Source organism: Notamacropus eugenii, chromosome 2 (genome assembly GCF_028372415.1).
Source record: "Notamacropus eugenii isolate mMacEug1 chromosome 2, mMacEug1.pri_v2, whole genome shotgun sequence".
NCBI classification, from domain to species: Eukaryota; Metazoa; Chordata; class Mammalia; order Diprotodontia; family Macropodidae; genus Notamacropus; species Notamacropus eugenii.
The window spans coordinates 499,525,639-499,542,829 of NC_092873.1; the positions used below are offsets into that span (position 1 = coordinate 499,525,639).

General features: G+C 39.0%; 1 long non-coding RNA gene and 1 pseudogene across 2 annotated transcripts in view; one reads left to right on the plus strand and one right to left on the minus strand.

The window, feature by feature from the left end:
* LOC140529949 (uncharacterized) overlaps positions 1-17,191 on the minus strand; it is a 91,880-nt gene that overhangs the window by 72,146 nt on the left and 2,543 nt on the right. The window lies entirely within an intron of this gene.
* LOC140522007 (5-azacytidine-induced protein 2 pseudogene) lies at positions 14,616-15,376 on the plus strand (annotated as a pseudogene).

The following is a 17,191-nucleotide window of genomic DNA, read 5'->3' on the forward strand; positions in this document are numbered from 1 at the left end:
TTCTGTTTATTTTTCTTCTCTTTTTGCTAAAGATAACATTTTTAATAGAAAATTGAGTACCAGAAATGATAATGGACATCCTTATTTTACCACCAATCTTAGTGAAAATGCTTCAAGCTTATTCCCATTACATATAATTATTATTGATGGTTTGAGAGAGATGCTACCTATCATTTTATGGAAGACTCTATTTATTCCTATGCTCTCTAGTGTTGTTTTATAGGAATGGGTGTTGTATTTTGTCAAATGTTTTCTCTGCATCTATTGAGATAATCATATGATTTCTGTTACTTTTGTTCCTGATATGGTCAATTATGCTGATAAGTTTTCTAAAATTAAACTAGCCACACATTCCTGGTAAAATTCTGGCTGGTCGTGATGTATTATCCTTGAGATTAGTTGCTGTAATCACTTTAGTAATATTTTATTTAAAAATTTTGCATTTATATTTGTTAGGGAAATTGGTCTATAATGTTCTTTCCCTCTTTTAATTCTTCCTAGTTAAGGTTTCAATACCATATTTATAATCATAGAAAGCATTTGGTAGGACTCCTCCTTCATCTGTTTTCCCAAATGGTTTATATGATACTGGAATTAAATGATCTTTAAATGTTTGATAAAATTCACTTGTAAATCCATCTGACCCTGGATATTTTTTTTAGGGATTTCATGGATGGCTTGTTCAATTTCTTTTTTTGAAATGGGGTTATTTAAATATTTTATTACCTCTTTCTTAATCTCGACAATTTATATTTTTGTAAATATTAACTTATTTTACTACGATTGTCAAATTTATTGGCATACAGTTAAGCAAAATAGTTCCTAATTATTGTTTTGATTTCCTTTTCCTTGGTGGTGAATTCAATCTTTTCAGGTTTTTTAATACTGGTAATTTAACTTTCTTCTTTTTTAAATCAAATTAACCAAAGGATTATCTATTGTATTGGTTTTATCATAAAACTAGCTCATAGTTTTATTTATTAGTTCAATAGTTTTCTTAATCTCATTTACATTATTCTTTCCTTTGGTTTTCAGAATTTCTAATTTGGCATTTAATTGGGAATTTATAATTTGTCTCTTTCTAGCTTTTGTTAGTTCATGCGCAGTTCACTCTTATTTCTCTATTTTATTCATGTAAGCATTTAGAGATATAAAATATCCCCTTGTTGGGATTGGAAGCTCAAATCCGTGTGGATGGTCTCGGGCGGGTAAAAGTGGGACTTCTAAATCTTAGAGTCTTACGAGGCCCTCCATGAACAGCGGGGATTCGAGAAGGTCAGACTGAGCTAGCTCGGCTAGCTCGGGTATTTCCGCCTCTCCCCGGGAGATACGTGATGGGTGGAGTCTCCCTGCCCTCGAGGTCGTCCCAGATCTGGGCACACTATTGTTACCTAACAGCACGGTATTCAGATGCAAACTGTGTGGCTGAAGGTTAAGTAGGATTGAGGAAGCCTGAAAGCTCTCTTAGCACGTGAGGAGCCAAGAGGACAGTAGGCTCCACTTCTCTTCTCTTCTCTCTCCCCTCCCCCTCTCTCCCTGCTTGTACTTCTACTTCCAATCCCTTAAGATCTTAGCCTCCTTAGGAAATCTCCCCCTCTTCCTCCTAAGGAAGACCCCCCTGCACTTGTAACCGAGACCCTGAAATAATGCTCAACCCTTGCTCGACTCTGGAACGTCCTTTCTCTCATATGAGCATCTGGTTTTGGCCAACCGAAGACCTCGGAGGTGAGGTAAGAAGACTCGGGTAGCCCACACAGGCCTCTAGGCCTGGCAGTTGGCGCCCCAACAGGGATTGGGAGAGCAGATAATCCTGGGTGTTTTTGGGGAACACCCGGAAGGGGCTGTGAAAGAAGCGAGTCCCGAATCCTAGATTCGGAAGGAGAGAAAGAGTGAGAGAAGCTTCCCACACCCATGGGAAAAGGGCAGAGATGGGGAATCTATTGCCAGTAACAAAGCCAGAGGAACAGGAGGTCTGGGCTGAGACACTTCACAGGGAAGGCAGGGAGGCGGGGGTCACAATAGAGTTAAACGACCTCCGAGAATTTTGTAAGGAAGGGCCGGAGAGGCCAGGGCGGGATTGGAAAGAGAGTGGAAGCAGAGAGAGGGGAGGGGAGGACCTTGGCGAGCAGAAAGTTAAGGAGTGTAGAGAAAAAATAGGTTCGGAGCTCCATCTAGCGGATGGGAAAGGCGAGGCAGGGGAGAATGTACCGTGTCTTCCCTCTGCGCCTCCTTATAGCATGCTCCATACTGGAGCGGATAGGACCTGCCTTAGCGGTCGCTCAGTACCCCGGCACTGGAAGCTCAAAGAAAGCCAGAGACCAGTGTGGGGAATAGGAGGGTGCCAAAATACCTTAGAGACAATGCACCCAGTAAAGTGGGAGGCAGAGGATCGCCAAGGGACCGTATGGCCGTTGGTGATTCCAGGACTTAGTTTTAACATCTGGGGCAGAGACATTATGAGCCGCCTCGGGATGAAGCGATCAAATTTTTAGTAAGGGCCATTGCTGTTGTACTGGAGTCCCCACCCTTGAATTGGAAGTCAGACACCCTGATTTGGGTGGAGCAATGGCTCCTGACTCCAGAAAAACTCCAGGCATTACAAATACTGGTTAAGGAGCAATCAGCACCCTGGAATGCTTCTGTGTTTGTTATAAAGAAAAAATCTGGGAAATTCAGGTTCCTTACAGATGTTAATCAAGCATTTGTAAGCACCTGGCAGCAACTATACCTAAGTAAAGAGCCAGTTTGCATTCTTATCAATTTTACCTTAAAGGCGATCCTCGCTAAACAAAGAAGGGGAAAAGGTCGCCTAATACAATCAGAGCTAAGATCAAGAGGCCTAATACAATCAGAGCTTGATACAGCTGTCTCAAAAAGCGCACATACTACTCCAGCTGTGAGACATTTTAAGATACTAATAGGGGGTCGAAGGTATGTTTGTGTCTCCACAGGAAAAGGGAATGCGTGGATTCCCATTAGAAGGATCCGTAGGTGGGAACTGATGTCGGAGACGGCGGAGACGCAGGAGGCGGAGACCCCGGAGAGCCCGGAGACCCCGGAGAAGGATCATGCACCACCTGAGTCTGCTGCTGACAGCTTTAACTTTGCTGCCCAGAGAGGAAGCAGCCCTCATCACAACCGCAGACACTGCTGCTGACAGCTTCCCATCTAGGCATCTCTTTCCACCGGCTGAAGGAGGACTTTGTGCACTTCCCCTGTTGTAACTCAGCCATTTAGTTTCATCTTTGTTTTATTTGATGCCTCCCTTTGTCAGTTGTGCTAGCTGCAGATTTCTGTGTGAATGAAGTCTTGTTGTAGGGTACTCATATGCTAAAGGCCTTCCTAATCCACTCAGCCTCCAGCCACTGTTTGCTCTAGAGCCAGGTGCGCTCCACGCATAACAAAGAAGGGGAGATGTTGGGATTGGAAGCTCAAATCCGTGTGGATGGTCTCGGGCGGGTAAAAGTGGGACTTCTAAATCTTAGAGTCTTATGAGACCCTCCATGAACAGCGGGGATTCGAGAAGGTCAGACTGAGCTAGCTCGGCTAGCTCGGGTATTTCCGCCTCTCCCCGGGAGATACGTGATGGGTGGAGTCTCCCTGCCCTCGAGGTCGTCCCAGATCTGGGCACACTATTGTTACCTAACAGCACGGTATTCAGATGCAAACTGTGTGGCTGAAGGTTAAGTGGGATTGAGGAAGCCTGAAAGCTCTCTTAGCACGTGAGGAGCCAAGAGGACAGTAGGCTCCACTTCTCTTCTCTTCTCTCTCCCCTCCCCCTCTCTCCCCGCTTGTACTTCTACTTCCACTCCCTTAAGATCTTAGCCTCCTTAGGAAATCTCCCCCTCTTCCTCCTAAGGAAGACCCCCCTGCACTTGTAACTAGACCCTGAAATAAAGCTCAACCCTTGTTCGACTCTGGAACGTCCTTTCTCTCATATGAGCATCTGGTTTTGGCCAGCTGAAGACCTCGGAGGTGAGGTAAGAAGACTCGGGTAGCCCACACAGGCCTCTAGGACTGGCATCCCCTAAGGACAGCTTTGGCTACATTCCGTAAGTTTTTATATGTTGTCTCATTATTGTCATTCTCTTTGATGAAGTTATTGATTATACTTAAGATTTACTGTTTGACCCACTTATTCCTTAGGACTAGATTATTTAGTTTCCAATTACTTTTTTGTCTATTTTCCCAAGGCCTTTTATTACATTTAATTTTTATCATATCATGATCTGTAAAGAATGCATTTAATATTTATGCCTTTCTACATTTGAGTGTGAAGCTTTTATACTCTAGAACATGGTCAATTTTTGTGTAGGTTCCATGTACTGCTGAGATAAAGGTATATTTCATTCCATACCCTCTGAATTTTCTCCAGAGTTCAACCATATCTAACGCTTCTAAAATTCTCTTTGTCTCCTTAACTTCTTATTACATAGTTCTGAGTGGACAAGGTTGAGGTCTCCCAATAGCATAGATTTATAGTCTATTTCATCCCATTATTCCCTTAACTTCTCCTCCATGAATTTGGATGCTATGCCACCTGGTGCATATATGTTTAGTAATTATATTACTTGATTGTCTATTGTATCTTTAAGCAGGATGTTGTTTCCTTCCTTACTGCTTTCAATTCGATCTATTTTTGCTTTGGCATTTTTTTGAGATCAGAATTGCAACCTCCAGCTTTTTTTTTTTTTTTTACTTCACTTGAAGAATAACATATTCTGCTCCAATCTTTTACCTTTACTTTCTGTGTATCTCTCTGCTTCAAATGTGTTTCTTGTAAACAACACACTGTAGGATTATAGTTTTTAATGTAGAAGCTGTGAGGTGATGCATAATCCTGACTGTGATTTCATGATATTAAAATTATTTCTTTCTGACTGCTTGTGGCACTTTCTCTTTGACCTGGTAACTTTAAAATTTGTCTAAAATATTCCTTGGCATTTTCAATTTGGGATCTTTCTCATTAGATGATAAGTGAATTCTTTCAATTTCTATTTTGCCATCTGGTTCTAGGACCTCAGGACAGTTTGTCTAAATGACCTCCTGAAAGATGCTATCCATGTACTTTTTTTCATCATGGCTTTCAGGTAGACCAAAAATGTTTAAATTGTCCCCCCCTGGATTAATTTTCCTGATCAGTTGTCTTACCAATGAGGCATTTTACATTTTTCTTCTATTTTTTTATTCTTTCATTTTAATTTATTTGATTTTTGATATCTTATAGAATCATTAGTTTCCACTTGTCCAATTCTAAGTTTTAACCAATTATTTTCTTCAATTAGATTTTGTACCTCCTTTTCCATTTGGGGAATTCTACTTTTAAGGAATTGTTTTGTTAAAAAATATTCTTTTTCCATTTGACTAACTGTATTTTTTCTGTGTTTCTGCAGCCAATTTTTTCCTTCCTTTTCCAAGGCATTGACTATCTCTTGCATATATCTCATTTGTCTCTCATTTTTGACTTTTAAAATCCTTCTTGAGCTCTTCCAAGAAGGCCTTTGGGGCTTAAGACCAGTTCTTATTCCCTTTTGAGGCTTTGGATGAGAGAATATTGACAATGTTGTCCTCTTCTGAGTTTGTGTTTTGATCTTGCCTATCCCTGTAATAAGGCTCTATGGTCATTGTCTGTTTCTACCTTCTGCTTGTAGTGTTTGCCTATTTCATTGCTTTTAAAGCTGATCTCTGTTTGTCAGGTACAGAGAACACTGTCCCAAATTTCCTGTGCTGGAAGCCTGGGATCTGGTCACTGTCTTTGTGTATTGGGGTTTCAGGTGCTGGAAGATGGAGGCTATAAGGTAGCTTACCTGGTGCTGACCTGGGGTCAGCAATACTGGAGCTCTCAGGGTGGGGGTGGGGAGTCTGACCCCTAAAGGACACTGACTTCTTTAAAGCACTGGAAAGTTTTATTGCTCCACAATGTCTACCTGCCTACTGGATCTGTGCCTCCTCAGTTGTGCTTTCTGGAGTTGTGCTGAAGCATCAGGAAATTTGGTTGCTGGAGCATATCTGTCTGCCTTCCTGGAATAGTGCTTTCTGGACTTGTGCTGAAGCACTAGCACATATGATGGTTTTCTGAGCTCATGTCTACCAGTTTCCCTGCCTGTGCTGAGGTACTCAGAGGGTCCTGGTGATGCTGATTGCCTGCTCCACCACCCTGGGGCTCAGGATCTCCCACTGGTTTGCCAGTGCAGGGCTTGCCTCTGCTTTGCTGGAAACCCTCCTGTCCTGTACTGCTTCCTCTCCCTCAGAGTGAGAGGGGTCTTTCCTGTTAATCCTCCAATCTTACTGGGCAGGTGATAAGACTGCTGCACCCCATATTTCTTCTGGCTCCACTGTTCCAGGGTTTTTCCTAGGGGGATATTTTCTGGGCTGTCAAAGGTCAATAAGGGAGAATGAGAGTGACTTACTTCTTACTCAGCCATCTTGGCTCGCAGAAGTGGAATGGTGTCTTTATATAAATGATATATAGAGCTTCCACGTATTTTATATGAGTGAGGGAGAGAGAGGAAGAAGAAGGAGGAGGAAAAGAAGGAGAAGGAAGGGGAGAGGAAGGAGACAGAGGGGGAGGAGGAGGGGCAGGAGGAAGAGAATCAGGAAGAGGGGAAGAAGGAGGTGAAGGAGGAGAAGGAGAAGGAAATGAAGGAGAAGGAGGAGGAGCAGGAGATGAGGAGGAGGAGAACGCACTCTGATTTCCAACAAAATAAATGGCTTGGATAATGTCTTTCCCTTCCAATATGCCCAAATATGTAAAAAAGTTGCTCATGTAAAATAACAATGATAGTCCTTCTCAAGTCTGACAAGCAAAAGAGTTTGATGCAACAGGGAAGCTGAAAATGCCATCCCCCAGCTTTAGCCATCTCACAGACTCAGTGCCCTGTCACACCAGGACCTCAAAACTAAAGCAGCAGAAGGCTCACATCATTTCAACAGTGAGTTCCTTAAGCATCATTGCACCTGGGCTTTTGTCTCTGCAGATCCTTCATGGACTTATTAGACCTAAGGGATAAAGATCCCTGGACTTTTTCTCTGTTCTGAATGGAGTCAGTGGCCTGTCCCACCAGACCTTACTTTCTAATGAATGGATTCAGTGTTTCCTATGTCTTCAAAGGGAAAAGTTCCCTGTTCTCTCATCATCAACTTGAACCAGAAAATAAATATTTTAACCAAAGTGGATTTCAAGGCACAGTGTTTAATATCAGAAGAACAAAAAGAAAAAAATCACACAAAAGGAAATCAGTAAGAGAACAAAGTATAGGTACTGGCCAGTCTAGCAATCTAGGAGAAACAAACAGCTTGTCTCTCTGCTTTTCCTTTCTCCTCCTATCCCTTGGACAAAAAGAATTAGGAGGTAAGTGTCCCATGTTTCCTCTGGGCTCAGAGTTAAAGTTTCTTGAATAGGCAGAGAAAAGCAATGAGTCTAGAAGTTTAGTTTCACTTAACAGACCAATATGATCCAATAGGCTTTATCCCATTCCCAAAACTTTTTATATCCATCATTCTTAGTAGCAACTTGCATATTGGTTGTGGTGGGAAAGTGCCAGGAATTTAAGAGGTGAAGAGAGTATGTACAGCACTCTCTCTCCAATCTATCTCCTTGTCTTCTGTTCATCTACTAAGGCCTGACCAGAAGAATCCTCTCACATCCCACTTCTTCCTATAGTTCTCCTTAATGCTCAGGTCAGTATCATTTGTTCTATAAAATCTAGATAAAAGTTTGCTCAGTTGTCCTAGTTGCTTCTAGAATGTTGAGTTTCCCTGGACCAGAATGGCAAACTATGGACTATACACAAGTAGGACTTTGTTCTTAAATCATAGATACATTTATAAGTGAAAAAAATGTGAAGGGAAAAAATTCTTCCAGAGCGTAACTAGGAGAGCCTCCATAACATAAGAATCTCTGACTCAAAGGGAACATTTGAGGGGGTTGGTTTACAAGTGATAACACACTGTAAGCTATCTCTTTGCCTTTGCAATCACTAAGCCTGCAGATCACTGCTTGCAAGCATTAAGGGAAGTTGAAGGCTTAGTGGATTTTGTACTATGGTGCATTCAAGTGCACATAGAAGCCACAGGTAAAGTCTCTTCAAGACTGAGACAAAGAAAGGGATGCAGACAGCCCAAAAGCCCCGGGAGTTTGAGGAAAAGTGCTGACCCACAAGGAGAGCCCTCAAGGTAAAGGCCCTGAAGGCCGTGTTGGGAATTTAAGAAAGGGCTTTTTAAGGAAGGATTTAAGAATGCTCAGTAACCTGGTCAGGATGGAGGGTGATATAAATGTTGGCTTATGGGACTTTTCTCAGGCAGGCAAATATTCCAAATTGTCAAGGGTGCCTTCCTGAAAAGAGGGGAGCATAAAAACATTCAGAAAGTCCTCAGTATCAACAATGAATTTGAGGAAAATAATAAATGTTGAAGAGGATGTGCAAAAATTGGAACACTAATGTACTGTTGGTGGAGTTGCCAACTGATTCAACCATTCTGGAGAGTAATTTGAAACTCTGCCCAAAGGGTAATTAAACTGTGTATACCCTTTGACCCAGAAATACCACTATTATTTCTGTACTACAGAGGTCAAAGAAAAAGGAAAAGAATTCATATGTACAAAAATATAGCAGCTGTATTTGTGGTGCCAAAGAACTGGAAATTAAAGGAATGCCCATCAACTGGGGGATGGCTACACAAGTTGCAGCATAGGTTGTTATGGAATACTATTGTGTCATATGAAATGATGAACAGGATCTTCTCAGAAAACTCAGAAAGAATTACATGAATTCAAAGAATTACATGAATACAAAGAGAAATGAGCAAAATGAGGGGAACATTGTACTCAGCCACAGTAATATTGTATGATGATCACCTGTATATGACACGGCTGTTCTTGGTAATATGATGACCTAAGACAATTCTGATGGACTTCATATAGAAAATGCCCTCTGCCTCCAGAGAAAGAACTGATGAGGTCTAAATGCAGATTGAAGTATACTTTTTTAAACTTTCTTTATTATTCTTGTTTATTTGGCCTATGTTTTCTTTTTCAACATAGCTAATATGGAGATGTTTTGTGAGGATATACATATATAATTTGTATCAAATTGTTTGCCTCCTCAAGGAAGAACAGCGGGAGGGAGGAAGAGAATTTGGAACTCAAAAAGGTTTTAAATGAATGTTAAAAATTTCAGTTTACATATAATTGAGAAAAATAAAAAAATAAATAGCTTTTGAAAGCTTGGATTTTGCAGTAAATATTACTAAAATAGGAGTATATCATGAATGCTACAACTGGGGAGTAAAGGAAGAAGGAAAGAGATAACAAGAAGGAAAATAAGAAATATAATTACTAAAAGTATTGCCAAAAAAGATCAATGTCAGTGCTTGACACACGATTGCTCAACTAGCCCACAGCAGTACGGTTCAGGTTTCTAGGGACTGTATCAAGGCAAGACAAGGAACATTATTTATTAACACTTCCTATGTGCCAGGAACTCCCCTAAGTGCTGAGGATACAAATGCAAGGAAAACAGTCTGTGCTCTCAAGAAGCTTACATTCTGAAGAGAAGACAAAAAAAGGCTGAAAAACTAGGAAGTGGGGAGGGAGCAAGGGAGTGTCAGAAGTACCTCCAGAAGAGGAATGAAGTGTGGAAGTTCTGGAAATGTATCCAAAATGAGGGCCTCTGGAAAGAACACATCAATGGGAGAAAGGCCTTCATGGCACAGGGATATTTCCAGAGACAAAGTAATTTCCTGACAATTAATTATATTCTAAACTCAGTTCATGTCATTATTTTGAAGTTAAACTCAAAATGAACACTGGTTAGCTTCTCCATGTAGAGTATAAGTTCCCAACCTTTTCGTTTTGTTCTGTCATGGACCTCAGCACTTTGACCCCACCCCACTCCATACAGATATAGAAACAGAGAGACAAAGAACACAGCACAACACAGCAATCTCAGAATCAAATAAGTTTCAATTTCAATCTGACTCAGAGTTGTCAGGAAGTTGTTAGTTTTACAAAATGTCTTTACTTAAACTCAAAAAGTCTTTCCCTAGGCAATGAAGTGGGGGGCAGTGTACTGGTAGTGAGGATGTAAAAGGTGAAAAGGGAGTTTGGAGAAGGTGCTATTATTAAAACTGTTTTACAGAGGAATAAGATGAAGCTGAAAGTAAATGATTTGCCCAGGGTCATAAAGCTGGTATCTCTCTGAAGGAAGGCTTGAAATGAATTCCACCCTATTCCAAGGACTCTTACTCACTGTGATACTCAGGTGCCTTTACAATTGACAAGCCCACTAGATGAGGGACAGCAATGGAAAAAAAGAGATGGGTTTTTACCCAGAGGGGGACCCGAATCCTTGACTGGGTTCTGTCATTAGCTACCTCTTTGATTTTAAATGAGTAACCTAATAGCTCTGTTTCCTTATGATTAAAAGGAAAGAGTTGCTCTAGATAACCTTTGAGTTATCTTTTAATGATGTTTGTAAAAAAAATGGAAAAAATTTGTTGTTCAACAAAATGTATTGCAAATACTGAACAATAGTTGTATGATGTAGTGAGACAAATCAACATCTATTCTATATACTGGGATCATTCCCAAATGGGTCAATGATCTAAATATATTTTTAAATATAGCCTAAAAGAATTAATAGTGAACAGAAGGTTATTGCTTTCATATCTGAGGTCAGCCCAAAGGGCTACAAAAATACACTTACCCTTTGACCCAGCAATAGTGCTACTAGGACTGTATCCCTAAGAGATCATAAAAATGGGAAAGGGTCCCACATGTACAAAAATATTTATAGCAACACTCTTTGTGGTGGCCAAAAACTGGAAATCAAGAGGATGCTCATCAATTGGGGAATGGCTGAATAAGTTATGGTGTATGAATGTAATAGAATACTATGGTGCTATAAGAAATGCTGAACAGGAAGACTTCAAAGAGGCCTGGCAAGACTTATATGATCTGGCACTGAATGAAAGGAGCAGAACCAGGAGAACTTTGTGCACAGCAATGACCACAGTATGAGAGTTTTTTCTGGCAGACTTGGAACTTCACTGCAATGCAAAGACTTAAAAAAAAGCTCCCAATGGTCTTCTAAGACAAAATGCCTTCCACATCCAGAGAAAGAACTATGGAATTCAATTGCAGATTGTTTCAGATCATTTGTGTGTGTGTGTGGCGTTTTGGTTTGTTAGATGATTTCTTCCATTCATTTTAATATTTCAACACAGCATGATTATAGTGAAAATGTATTTAATAGGAATGTATGTGTAGAACTTATACAAAATTGTATGCTGTCTCGGGGATGGAGGTGGGAAGGAGGGAGGGAGGGGAAAATAATAATCTAAGTTATATGGTAGTTATTGTAGAACATGGAAAATAAATAAAATTAATTAATAATTTAAAAAAAGGAAAAAGTAAAAACATAAAGAAAAAATGCATTCTTCATACAATTCTAAAAAAAAAAAAGAAATTCCCACTTTGGAGAGATCCTATATATATATATGTGTATATATATATATGTATGTATATATATATATACACACATATATATATATACACATATATATTTCTAATTCTACACGTTGAGTTCATCATCTTTTTTTCAGAAGGTCAATCTGAATCAGTTTTATAATCAGTTCTCTGAAATCTTCGTTTATCACAGCATTGATCTGAGTACTTAAATCCCAATACAATGAAAATGACAATATTACTTAAGTTAACTTGTTTATATTTTATTTTTTCAATTACATGTAAAAACAAGTTTAACATTTGTCTTTTAAAATTTTGAGTACCAAATTTTCACCGTCCCATCTATTTGCATTGGTTGAGTAGGCAAACATTTTGACATAGTTTATACATGCAGAGTCATGCAAAATTTTTTTTTCCATATTATTTATGTTACAGGACAAAACACATACAACAAACCGCAAGAAAAATAAAGTTAATAAGAATGCTTTAATCTGCATTTAGATTTTATCATTTCTGGTGGATAGCATTTTTTATCATAAGTCCTTTGGAAATGTCTTAGAGCATTGCATTGCTGAGAATAGCTAAGTAAGTCATAATTCTTCATTGCACCATACTACTGTTATTGTCTTCAGTGTTCTCATCTTGCTCACTCCAGTTCATCACTTCACGTAAGTCTTTCCAAGTTTTTCTGAAATAATCCTGTTCATCATTTCTTATAACACAACAGTATTCCATTACAATCTTGTATCATAAATTGTTCAGCTATTCCCATATTGATGGGCATCCCTTCAAATTCCAATTCTTTATCACCATCAAAGCTACTATACTTTTGTACACATAGGTCTCTTACCTTTTTTTTTTTAATCTCTTTGGGATATGGACCCAGTAGTGATATTACTGGGCCAAAGGGTACATGCAGTTTTATAGCACTTTGGGCAGAATTCCAAATTGTTCTCCAGGGTAGATGAGTTCACAATTCTACCAACAAAGCTTTAGCATCCCAAATTTCCTACAACCCCTCCCACATTTGTCCTTTTCTAACATATTATTCAATCTTATGGGAGTGAGGTGATACCTCAAAGGTCTTCTAATATGTACTTCTCTACTCAATAGTGATTTAGAGCAGGTTTTTTTGTATGACTGTGGATAGTTTTGATTTCTACATCTGAAAACTGCCAATTTGTATTCTTTGATTAATTTTCAATAAGGGAAACTTGTACTCTTATAAATTTGATTCAATTCTCTATATGTTTGAGAAATGAGACCTTTATCAGACTTTGTCAGAGAAACTTGCTGTAAGAAAAAAAGATCCCACAATGAAAATTCATAGGAAAATTATAGCTAAGTTGTGACACTTTCAGGACAGAGAAAAATTATGACAAGAAACTAAAAAAAAATTTTTAGTATTGTTAAACTACAGTCAAGATAGCACAAGTGTTAGAAGTTTCTACATTAGAAGACCAAAAGCATGGAACATTAAACTCTGAAAAGCAAAGGAAATGAGTTTGCAGCCAAGAATAACTTACCTAGCCAAGCTGAGTGTAATCCTGCACAAAGGAAAATGGATAGTTAATGAATTTAGGGACTTTCAAATATTCATGAGGAAAAGACTAGAACTGAACAGAAAATTTGACCTACAATAATCAGGAGAAACATAAGAAGGTAAACATTAAAGACCAATTATAAGGGATTTAATAAGGTCAAACAGTTTCCTTATTTGTTTAACTGTTTTCTGTAACTCTTAAAAATGTTATCATTCTGCACATATATAACTATATCAGATTACTTGTCATCTTAGGGAGGGGGAAGAAAAATTTAAAACTCAAAATCTTTCACAAAATGAATGTTCAAAATGATCTTTATATGTAATTGAAAAAAATAAAGTACTATTTAAAAAAGAATATTATCATTACTTGGATAGTTTGAAAGAGCAGACACAGAGTGAAGGTTTGGAATTGAGTTGAGTATGATGGGCAATCCTAAAACAGAAAATTGGGTAGGGAGAGGTAAAATCGAGCAATCATCTAATACAAACATGGTCTCAATGGAAAAATTGTTACAGTGAAGGCAGGAAGGAGTGGAGAGCTAATAGTACTAGAACCTTATTCACATCAGACCTGGGTTAAAGAGGGAATAGCATGTGCATCTAGAAGGATATGAAAGTCTTCTTAACTTACAAAAAATAGGCAGGCAAAGGGATAGCATAAAGGAGGGGCTTTTAATAGGGGTGAAGGTGAAGGAGATAATGATTAGAAGCAAATTAGACCTTTGAGGAGAGACAAGAAAAAAATGAGGAAGTGAAGAGAAATAAATAGTGAGGAAAAATAAGATGGATGAAAATGCATAACCTGTCATCATAATGTTGAATGCGAATGTGATGACCTTACCCATAAAACAGAAACAGATAGCAGAATGGATTAATAACCAGAATCCAACAACATGCTGTTTACATAAAATACATTTAAAAATGAAAGATACAGATAAAGTAATAAATAAAAAGTTGGAGTAGATTTATTATGCTTCAGCTGATGCAAAAAGTCAGAGATAGCAATCATGATTTCAAAGTTAATGCAAAAATAGATTTAATTAGAAAAGATAAACAGGGATATGATAAAAGGTACCATAGAGAATGAAGCAATATCAACACTAAATCTATATGCACCAAGTGCTTTTAAAGGAAAAGTTAAATGAATTACAAGTGGAAATAAAGAGCAAAATTATAATAGTTGAAAACTTCAATCTTCCCCTCTCAGAACTAGATAAATCTAACCAAAAAATAAATTTAAAAAAGGGAAGGAGTTGAATATAATCTCAGACAAGCTAGCTAGGATAGAAATTGGGAGAGGATTGAATGAGAATAGAAAGAGACCTCTTTCTCAGTGGTACATGTTATCTTTATAAAAAAAAAAATAATGGAGGCGCTCACCACCATGGTGGCGGCAGCCCTCCCTCTCCCCCTCCACTTCTGTCCTCTCAGATCCCGCAGGCCCCCAGGAGGGGTATGGCATGGGCACGGGGAGCCTGAGCCCTGGCCCAAGCCAGAGTGGCCCCGTGGAGGTGGGAAGCCCGCTGTGACCCCGCTGGCTCGGTGTGTTCTCGGTTCGTTCAGCATGTGGGAGGAAACCCAAAGTGCAGATGAGAAGCTATCATGGATGCACTAGTGGAAGGTGACATCTGTATTCTGAACCACGAAAAGACGCAGAGGAGAGATACCATCACTGCTATGTCAATCTGTGCAGGAGATGAGTCCATGGTCTCCCACCTCACCCTTGTCACAGCATATGAGGACATCAAAAAGTGAGTTAAGGACTCAGAGAAGGAGAATTCCCTCTTAAAGAATCAAGAGTACGATTTCTGGAAGAAAACCCTGAAACCCTATTAGGTGAAGAAACAAGCTCAGTAGGACGAGAACAAGTGAAAAAGGCTTATCATGCTTATCTGGAGGCCTGCCTAGATAGAGATAACTTGAAAAGCAAATTGGATAAAATGAATAAAGACAACTCTAAATCTTTGAAAGTATTAAATGAACAGCTACAGACTAAAGAAGTGGAGCTCCTCCAGCCCCTGCCCAAGGTCAAGACTCAGCAAGTGATGAGGAATCTAAATAGACCTGCATCTAACAGGGAGGTAGAAAAGTTGAGCAATGACCTAAAACTCCATGGTTTGGAACAGGAGCTGGAACTGATGAGAAAGGAATGTACTAATCTTAGAACAGAATTGCAAAAATCTAAACACAAGGATCAGTCTTGGGAAGACAATCTCAATAACACAGACTTCCAAAGGCCAAGCATTTCAAATGATAACATGCAACATGCCTACTGGGAATTCAAGAGAGAAATGTCTAATTTACATCTCGTGACTCAAGTGCAAGCCGAACTACAAACCACTTTCATAATAGTCATGCTGTAACAGAGTAACAATATTTTTCTCCATCCTATACCACCCCTGGTTTATTGTATTCTCTCCTTTCACTCTCTTCCTTTCAAAAATGTTTGCTTCTGCCTACTCATCTCCCCCAATCTGTCCTCCCTTCTATCACCCCTCTCCCATTGTCCTCTTCACTCTACTTTCCTATAGGGTAAGATACCAAATTGAGTGTGTATGTTATTCCCTCCTTAAGTCAAATCTGATGAGAGTAAGATTCACTCATTCCCTCTTACTTCCCCCACTTCCCCTCAATTGTAAAACCTTTTTGTGCCTTCTTTATGTGAGATAATTTACTCCATTCTATCTCTCCCTTTCTCCTTCTCCCAATATTTTCCTGTCTCACCCCTTAATTCAATTTTTTAGGTATCATCCCTTCATATTCAACTCACCCTGTGACCTTAGTGTATATACATGCACACATATATATGTACATATAGATACATACAAGTGTATGCATATATGCATGTGTATATATGTGCATACATGTATGTACAAGTGTATATATATGTGTGTATATATAAATGTCTATACACAGAAATATATCTATACATGCACATATGTATACATGCAATATACATATACACACATATATACATACATATACATATATAGTGTGTGCATGTGTGTGTGTGTGTGTGTATATGTACATATATATGTACATATATATATTCTCTTATTCTCTCCAACCCACCTTAATACTGAGAAAGGTCTCATGAATTACAAATATCCTCTTTCCAGGTAGGAATGTAAACAGTTCAACTTTAATAAGTCCCTTATGATTTCTCTTTCCTGGAAAGTTTGCCTTTTCATGCTTCTCTTGATTCTTGTATTTGAAAGTAAAATTTTCTATTCAGCTCTGGTCTTTTCATCAAGAATGCTTGAAAGTCCTCTATTTCACTGAGTAACCATTTTACCTTCAGTTTTTCTGGGTAGGTGATTCTTGGATTTATTCCTAGCTCCTTTGACCTCAAGAATATCGTATTCCAAGCCTTTGATCCCTTAATGTAGAAGCTGCTAGATCTTGTGGTATCCTGATTGCATTTTCACAATCCTCAAATTGTTTCTTTCTGACTGCTTGCAATATTCTCCTTGACCTGGGAACTCTGGAATTTGGCTACAACAGTCCTAGGAGTCCTCCTTTTGGGATATCTTTCAAGAGGCAATCAGTGGATTCTTTCAATTTTTATTTAACCCTCTGGTTCTAGAATATCAAGGCAGTTTTCCTTGATAATTTCTTGAAAGATGATGTCTAAGCTCCTTTTTGATCATGGCTTTCAGGTAGTCCCCAATAAGTTTAAAATGATCTTTCCTGGATCTATTTTCCATGTTAGTTGTTTCCAATGACATGTTTCACATTGTCTTCTAGTTTTTCATTCTTTTTGTTCTGTTTTATACTTTCTTGATTTCTCATAAAGTCATTAGCTTTCATTTGCTCCATGCTAATTTTTAAAGAATTATTTTCTTCAGTGAGCTTTTGAACCTCCTTTTCCATTTGGCCAGTTCTGCTTTTTAAGGCATTCTTTTCCTCATGGGCTCCTTTCCTGACCTGTTCTGGTCTGTGAATGACCACAAGCTCTCTTTTCTTCCTTGGAATGGTGAAGGGGACTTCCTTCTCCACTGCTACCACAAGCTTCACCACACTAGCTCTGACCCTTGTTCCAGGATTTCCAGCCAGGACTGCGACCCAGATCCAAACATGGCAAAGCTAGAGAACCCTGCCTCAGTGCCAGCAAAGAGGTTCATGCAATTGCCCTTTTATCAGTCACTTGATCCCCACACTGTCTGTAGGCTAGGAGC